Here is an 8,514-nt window from a genome sequence, read left to right on the forward strand (position 1 = left end):
CTGGGAAAATTCTTTCTGGGGTTACTTAACCAACCAGTTTCTTTTCCACCGGAGTAGCTCTTGCAAAATTTACACCCAAGGCTTCCAAACCAAAGCTCACCTACTTCAGTGGGCATGATTCATATTTGAGCCAAATGTCATGCCTGCTTTGCTTCCAGATTTCACTGAGGTGCTGAGCCAACCCAAGAGCACTGGAGGATTGGCCTTAACAGCAAAGCAGCTAGGAACTCTGCAAGTTGAAAGGAGACATATATTACCCAATACTCCACAATGCTCAAGGGGCAGCCAATGAACAAATCTCTCCAGCTGTGCTCGGTGTTCTAACTTGGAACACACATGGTGATAGTTCAAGAACAGCACAGCGCATTGGAACATTTATGAGAAACTTAAGGACAGAGAAAGCATGTGAGGGCCAGACATCTTGAAATAAATCCTAAAAATAACAGGGGCACTGTTCAAATGCTCGTGTAAGACAATCCTTCTTATTAACCCACCCACCCCTGTCCACAAAACGATAATCAGAAGCCATGCTTCTATATTACAAGCCAAATAGTATCAAGGAATATGTTTTGGAATTTAACAGAGGAGGTCAAATTTGGGCTTAGCTTTGGCCCTTGAATAAAAGAACATAGAAAGCTGCATTTGAAACTAAGCAGATGGCATCCTCCTCCAGCACATACCATAACTCTGCAAATCCAAATGAACCACTAGATGGCAGGCACAGAAACCTCTCTTGGCTGCCCTCTGCTGGTCATCTGGATTTGTGCTGTTTAGCTTCATCCTTCTCCCTGCTTAGTCACAATTCATATACAGTACACAGACAGAGGATTAGGAGTAAAGAGCAGATCAAGTATGTGACTGCCAGATCAGCTTGCTTACACTTGGGCATTTTAAAGAAATTCTGGCAGTTTTCCTTTGTAAACTGAAACAAGCTATATTTCATTCTGGGTGGGGTTTTTTTTTAAAGGCTCTTTTAATACCAGAAATCTAAAAGTCCACGGCTCACCCTTATTTCACGATGTTCTCATCCCTGGGAGGAAGTTCATTTATTTGCTTGTTTCATTTAGTGGGCTTTCCTTTCCACACCGAGGGCAAGCAAGGGTCAGTTGTGATCATAACAAATTTGAAGCAATCTTAGTTTTGAGATTTTCCCAAGCAGAAGCTGAAAGAAATGAACTCTCACCAGAGCACAAAATGATGATCCTACTCTTGATTGAGCCACAGCATTTAGCTCAGGCTGAGGAAGTCCAGAGGACGAAATAGAAGGTCCTGGGACACCATGTCGATGGGATGAGTTCAGCTTGGAAGGCTTATCTCACCATGCAAGACCAGAGCAGCAAAAGCCAATGAAGTTTGCTATCCACTATCCCATACAGGCTAGTTCCCCCCATATGGATGGAAAACATTGGGAGGAGAGGGGGGGAGGGAGGGAGGGAGAGGGAGGGAGGGAGGGAAGGAAAGGGGGAGAGGAAGGAGAGAGGGAGGTGAGGGAGAGAGGGAGGGGAAGGAGAGAGGGAGGGAAGGAAAGGGGGAGGGGAGGGAGAGAGGGAGGGGAGAGAGAGAAGGGGGAGGGGGAGGGAGAGAGAGGGAAGGAAAGAGGGGGAGGGAGAAAGAGGGAAGGAAAGGGGGAGGAAGGGAGAGGGAGGGGGAGAGAGAGGGAGATGGAGGGAGGGGGAGGGAGGGGGAGGGAGAGGGAGAGAGGGAAGGAAAGAGGGGGAGGGAGGGAGAGAGGGAAGGAAAGAGGGGGAGGGAGGGAGAGAGGGAAGGAAAGAGGGGGAGGGAGAGGGACAGAGGGAGGGAGAGAGGGGAAAAGAAAGGGGGAGGGAGAGAGGGAAGGAAAGAGAGGGGAGGGAGAGTGTGAAAGAGGGGGGAGGGAAAGAGGGAGGGAGGGGGAGAGAGGGAGAGAGAGAAGGAGGGAGGGAGAGATGGAGGGAGGGAGAGAGAGATGAAGGAAGGGAGGGAAAGGGAAAGGGGGGAGAGGAGGGAGGAAGAGAGGGTGGGAGGGAGGAATGGAAAGAGAGGGAGAGAGAGAATATTAAGAAAATATTTTGCTCTTGGATATTGTCTCCACTACAGAAGCATTTCTTTTCAAGGCTCTTTTAAAGACAAGCAGGGTGAAAGCTGGATGAACTTAGTGGAGAATGTTATTCTCAGGAGAGCTGGCACTGTGATGGAGAAGTCATGATTCCATATATTTCATCAGATGACTGTGCTAAACAGAGAAGCAGCTAGAATAGTGGGGGTGGACCTTTTTTGGTTCGCATGCCAAAAGGGTGTGTGCGCGCGCACGCCCAAATCCACCCCCCACCCCGTGCATGTGCACAACCCCTTCCACGCAAATGAATACCCCCCCCCCACTGCCCCCAGTGCATGTTCACACAGGCCTCACAATGGACTCTTGAAGCCTGGGAATGGCAAAAAACAGCCAAAGGGGCCAAACAGAAGTTCATTTCCGACCTTCCAGTTGGCCCATTTTTTGTCATTCCCCGGCTTCAGGAGGCTTCCCTTAAGCCTGGGGACAGCAAAAAAGGGCAAAACCAGCTGGCCAGCGCACGCATGCATGCATGGAGCTGGCTCCATGTGCCACCTGTAGCACGCATGCCATAGGTTTGCCACCACAGAGCTAGAACATGTTAACTTTGACCAATCAGGTAGACAAGCAAAAGTTATAGAGGGCAGATGGTTCCACAAATAATTCTGCCAGATGAGATGGCTGCTGTGACTGGAAAGGGACAATGTGCCATGGCCAATTCAACAGAAGATGTACTCTTCAACATCTTCATCAATGACGTGGTTGAGGGGATAAATGGGGAACTTATCAAATTTGCAGATGATACCAAACTGGCAGGAATAGCCAACACTCCTGAAGGATCTTGACAAACTTGAACAACGGGCGCTATCTAACAAAATGAAATTCAGTGGTGAAAAAAGTAAGGTTCTACATTTAGGCAAGAAAGACAAAATGCACAGGTACAGTATATGTGGTACATTGCTCAACACTAGTAACTATGAGAGGCATCTTGGAGCCCTAGTGGACAACCATTTAAATATGAGCCCGCAGTGTGCAGCAGCTGCCAAAAAAGCCCACACAGTTCTAGGCTGCATTAACAGAGGGATAGAATCAAGATCACATGAAGTGTTAATACCACTTTATAAGACCTTGATAAGGTCACACTTGGAATACTGCATTCAGTTTTGGTCATCATGATGCAAAAAGGATGTTGAAACTTTAGAAAAAGTGCAGAGAAGAGTGACAAAGATGATTAGGGGACTAGAGGCTAAACCATATGAAGAACAGACATGATAGCAGTGTTCCAATATTTATTTATTTATTTTTATTTATTTATTAGATTTGTATGCCACCCCTTTCCGTAGACTCGGGGCGGCTAACAACAATAATAAAAACAACATATAACAAATCTAATATTTAAAATAACTAAAAAAACCTTATTCAAAACCAAACAAGCACACACACAAACATACCATGTATAAATTGTATAGGCCTAGGGGGAAAGGATATTTCAGTTCCCCCATGCCTGATGACAGAGGTGGGTTTTAAGGAGCTTACAAAAGGCGAGGAGGGTGAGGGCAATTCTGATCTCTGGGGGGAGCTAGTTCCAGAGGGCCGGGGCCGCCACAGAGAAGGCTTTTCCCCTGGGTCCCGCCAATCAACATTGTTTTGTCGACGGGACCCGGAGAAGGCCAACTCTGTGGGACCTGACTGGTCGCTGGGATTTGTGCGGCAGAAGGCGGTCTCGGAGATATTCTGATCCGATGCCATGAAGGGCTTTATAGGTCATAACCAACACTTTGAATATCTCAAGGGTTGCCACAAAGGAGGAGTCAACCTATTCTCCAAAACACATGAAGAAGCAATGGGTGGAAGCTGAACCAGGAGTGAAGCAACTTAGAACTAAGGAGAAATTTCCTGACAGTTAGAACAATTAATCAGTGGAACAGCCTGCCTCCCGAAGTTGTGAATGCTCCAACACTGGAAGTTTTTAAGCAGATGTTGGATAAATATCTGCCTGAAGTAGTGTAGGGTTTCCTGCCTAAGCAGGGGGTTGGACTAGAAGGCCTCAAAGCTCCCTTCCAACTCTGTTGTTATTATTATTAACTCATCACAGCCACCTCACCATGAGTCAACTCCATACGAGATAGTGGGTAATAATATCAATCACAATAGCAATAGCATTTAGATTTATAGCCCTCTCTAAGTGGTTTACAGAGAGTAAGCATGTTGTCCCCAACAATCTGGGTCTTCATTTTACTGACCTTGGAAGGATGGAAGGCTGAGTCAAACTTGAGCCTACTGAGATTCAATTTGGCAAACTGCTGGCAGCTGGTGATCAGCAGAAATAGCTTGCAGTACAGTGATCCCTCGATTTTCGCGATCTCGATCTTCGCGAAATGCTATATCGCGATTTTTCCCACCCGATGACGTCACTCTCTTCCTTTCTCATGTTTCTTTCTCTCTCTTTCTCTATCTTGCTTCTTCCTCTCTCACACTCTCTTCCTCCCTCTCTCATCTCTTTCTTTCCTTCTCTCTCTTTCTCTATCTCTCCCCCTCTTGCTGGCGGGCGGCGGGCGGCAGGCGGGCAGGCGGGCGGGCGAGCGGGGGCATCAGCGAGGAGCCGGGGTTTCCCCTTTGCGTGGGCGGCGGGGAAACCCGGATCTTCGTCTGCTCGCTGCTGCTGCAGCAGCAGCGAGCAGACAAAGATCCGGGTTTCCCCGCCGCCCACGCAAAGGGGAAAACCCAATTCGGCTCCTCGCTGCTGCCGCCGAGCAGATCAGCTGCTGGGCAGCCGCATCAGCGAGGAGCCGGGGTTTCCCCTTTGCGTGGGCGGCGGGGAAACCCCGATCTTCGTCTGCTTGCTGCTGCTGCAGCAGCAGCGAGCAGATGAAGATCCGGGTTTCCCCGCCGCCCACGCAAAGGGGAAAACCCAATTCGGCTCCTCGCTGCTGCCGCCGAGCAGATCAGCTGCTGGGCGGCCGCAGCAGCAGCGAGCAGATGAAGATCCGGGTTCCCCGCCGCCCACGCAAACTCCACCATCTGGAAAAAGGGCGCGCATGCGCAAATGGTGTTTTTACTTCCGCAACCCTACCTCGCGAAAAATCGATTATCGCGAGGGGTCTTGGAACGGAACCCTCGCGATAATCAAGGGATCACTGTACTGCACTAACCACTGTTGGTTCTGACTTTTTATTTAATTTATTTATTTTGTCCAATACACAATAGTAAAATACATGATGAAGGTTATAGAGGGGATACTCATAGTAAAATATATTTAAGAAAGAATAGAAAAGAAGATATAGTAATAGAACATATCAATGAAAGAATAGAAGAAGAGATATAGGAATAGAAGAAAGGTATAGGAGATATAGGAGAGCAATAGGACAGGGGATGGAAGGCACTCTAGTGCACTTGTACTCGCCCCTTACTGACCTCTTAGGAATCTGGATAGATCAACCATAGATAATCTAAGGGCAAAGTGTTGTGGGTTTGGGGATGACACTATGGAGTCCGGTAATGAGTTCCACGCTTCAACAACTCGTTTACTGAAGTCATATTTTTTACAGTCAAGTTTGGAGCTGTTAATATTAAGTTTAAATCTGTTGTGTGCTCTTGTGTTGTTGTGGTTGAAGCTGAAGTAGTCGCCGACAGGCAGGACATTGCAGCATATGATCTTGTGGGCAATACTTAGATCTTGTTTAAGGCGTCTTAGTTCTAGACTTTCTAGGCCCAGGATTGAAAGTCTAGACTTACCTTTTGCTGGTTCGCTTCCTCACATGGTGTATGGGTGTGCTAAAATCTCAGCCTCTGTGCATGCACAGAAGCAAAAAACAAGATGGCGGCTCCTATGGCACCACCAAGAGAGACAGTTTAGGGGTGTGTCTGGATAATGCAGACAATGCCTATAGATTCTTCCTTCAAAGGGTGGAATTAGCTGCCGTAACAAGTAGTGCTAATGAGAAAAGATGCTATCAGAGGCCCTCAATAAAGCGTAATAGTTTTTTAAAAATAAGTACATAAACTGAGAAGAGACATGTTATGTAATCCAATTTTAAGACACAAAGCTCATCCTTTATGAATGGTTTTGTGTAAAAAAAAATACAATTGTAGTGGGTGAGAGAGGATTTCTCCCCTCCCCGCCCCAGTTTTTAGCCAATTCTCAAGTTGAACTCTGCACATGCTCGGGCCTAGAATAGGCCAGTGAATGAAGACTAGAGAGAAGAGGCTAGATTTTGAAGAGGCTATGTCATCTTATAAGAGAGTTTTTGGCAACAGCAAAATGGATTTTAAATGCAAAGCAGATGTGTTAAATTCATAAATTCTGGGTTTTTGTTTTTGTTTTTTTTTAAAAGAGAGGCCTGTATTGATCATATAACCAGGTCCTCCTACTGGCATTCCTTTTGCCACTGTGGGAGCAGAGTGTTGATCTAACAGGACCTTTGACCTGACCCAGCGGGGCTCTTCTGATGTTCCTGTGCTCCAGCAAGTTTTCTTCTCCCACACTGTGGGCTGATTTTGCCAAGAGCAGCCCAGTAATATTCTGCAAAGATTCACCCCACCCCTCACGCTCTTGGACGATGTTTTTCTTTCCACACTAAATTTTGAAATGGCGTCTCCTTATGCAGACGGGTTCACCAGCATAACCAGGAGCAAAGTTTTCTCTGGACTCAGAGCAAAGCAACCCCCCACGAAAGACTCCACAGCAAGTTGCTCGAATTGGGCCACTGCCAAGATGGGGAAAGTCTTTCCAGAGAGCATTTAAAGGGAGGAAAAAAGAGATTCTAGTCCATTCTGTTGATTGAAATAAATGAGATTACAGTTTGGGCATTTTCTCCAGCAATGGTAGCACCCTCAACTTACTTCTCTAATGTGGAATCCTCAACAACTTTTATAAATCTCATCATTCCTATCAGCCTTTTCCTCTCACTTTGGACTGTATGTCGGTAACTTGTTGCTTGTATCCTAAGATTTTTATTAATATTGATTGTTTCTTCATTGCTTATTTGACCCCTATGGCAATCATTAAGTGTTGTACCACATGACTCTTGACAAATGTATCCTTTTCTTTTATGTACACTGAGAGCATATATGCACCAAGACAAATTCCTTGTGTGTCCAATCACACTTGGCCAATAAAGAATTCTATTGTATTCTATTCTATTCTACTCTGATAGCCAGGGTGGCGCAGCAGGTAGAGTGCTGTATTGCTGGCCACTGAAGCTGACTGTATATCTGTAGATCAGTGGTTCAAATCTCATCACCGGCTCAAGGTTGACTCAGTCTTCCATCCTTCCAAGGTGAATAAAATGAGGATTGCGGGTTCTGTTAAAAAGTGCTATTGCTAATATGTTGTAAGCCGCCCTGAGTCTAAGGAGAAGGGCGGCATAAAAATCGAATAAGTAAGTAAGTAAGTAAGTAAGTAAGTAAGTAAGTAAGTAAGTAAGTAAGTAAGTACTGTACGTACGTACGTACATAAGTAAGTATCATGACGTACAACACTTAATGATTGTAATAGGGGTCAAATAAGCAATGAGGAAACAATGAATATTAACAAAAATCTAGTAATAGTAGTGCAGACTTAGTAAATAGTTTGACAGTAGTGAGGGAATTATTTGTTTAGCAGAGTGATGGCGTTCGGGAAAAATTGTTTTTGTATCTAGTTGTCTTGGTGTGCAGTGCTCTGTAGCGACGTTTTGAGGGTAGGAGTTGAAACAGTTTATGTCCAGGATGCGAGGGGTCAGTAAATATTGTTAATTAATTGTTTAGATATCAACGCTCCAGGAAATCAGGTAGCATATAAATGCTTGTATTAAAAATAAATAGGTTTTATCACAGGCTAAATCAGTTTTATTGCCCAGGGAACCTCTAAAATGAATGGGACTATATGGCAACTCCACTACTAGAAAATTGAGTGAAGGATTATGAAAGCTCCTATATTTGTCAGCTGTTTATTCTTGCAGGAGTCGTTGAACTTGGCAACTCTTTTTCTGGAATATTTAATTCCAGATTTCTCGAGTTGCTCCAGAAACAACAATATTATGCTATTGTTCCGACACGTATCCCTTAACAATTCTTAATGTATAAAAGAATGGCAAACTGCTGCTGAAAATGTTCTTAGAAAGTGTTTTTCTTCACACACTGCTCTTAATTTGCCAAGATTAAGCCAGGATCAGTTTGGAATCAGAACTGCCTGCAAGCATACAGATTCTGTTTGCACTGGAACTCAAAGGTTTCTTGGCGCCAAACTCCAGAAGGCGCTGACCTGCAACAAAATGGAACTTTAGTTTTCTGGCAGACCCTTGTCTTGTAGAAACATCTGGACCACAGCATTCCATAATGATTACCCATGCACACCCACTCATCTATGTTGTGGTTTTTAGATTGATTTTTTAAATTAAGTACATTCACAGTCCCCCCTCCTCCACAGCTGATCTTATCCACTTAATTGCTCTCTATTCCCACCTGCCATATTAACAGTCTCTTCCTACCTACCTACACTT

This window comes from Erythrolamprus reginae, chromosome 1 (assembly GCF_031021105.1).
Source record: "Erythrolamprus reginae isolate rEryReg1 chromosome 1, rEryReg1.hap1, whole genome shotgun sequence".
Lineage (NCBI taxonomy): Eukaryota > Metazoa > Chordata > Lepidosauria > Squamata > Dipsadidae > Erythrolamprus > Erythrolamprus reginae.